This window comes from Chiloscyllium plagiosum, chromosome 26 (assembly GCF_004010195.1).
Source record: "Chiloscyllium plagiosum isolate BGI_BamShark_2017 chromosome 26, ASM401019v2, whole genome shotgun sequence".
NCBI lineage: Eukaryota > Metazoa > Chordata > Chondrichthyes > Orectolobiformes > Hemiscylliidae > Chiloscyllium > Chiloscyllium plagiosum.
The window spans coordinates 2799456-2799701 of NC_057735.1; positions in this window are offsets into that span (position 1 = coordinate 2799456).

Below are 246 nucleotides of genomic sequence, written 5' to 3' on the forward strand. Positions count from 1 at the left end.
TCAAAGTCCTAAATTGGAGAAAGGCCAATTTTGACGGGATTAGGCAAGAACTTTCAAAAGCTGATTAGGGGCAATGATCATAGGTAAAGGGACGGCTGGAAAATGGAAAGCCTTCAGAAATGAGATAACAAGAATCCAAAGAAAGTATATTCCTGTCAGGGTGAAAGGAAAGGCTGGTAGGTACAGGAAATGCTGGATGACTAAAGAAATTGAGGGTTTGGTTAAGAAAAAGAAGGAAGCATATGT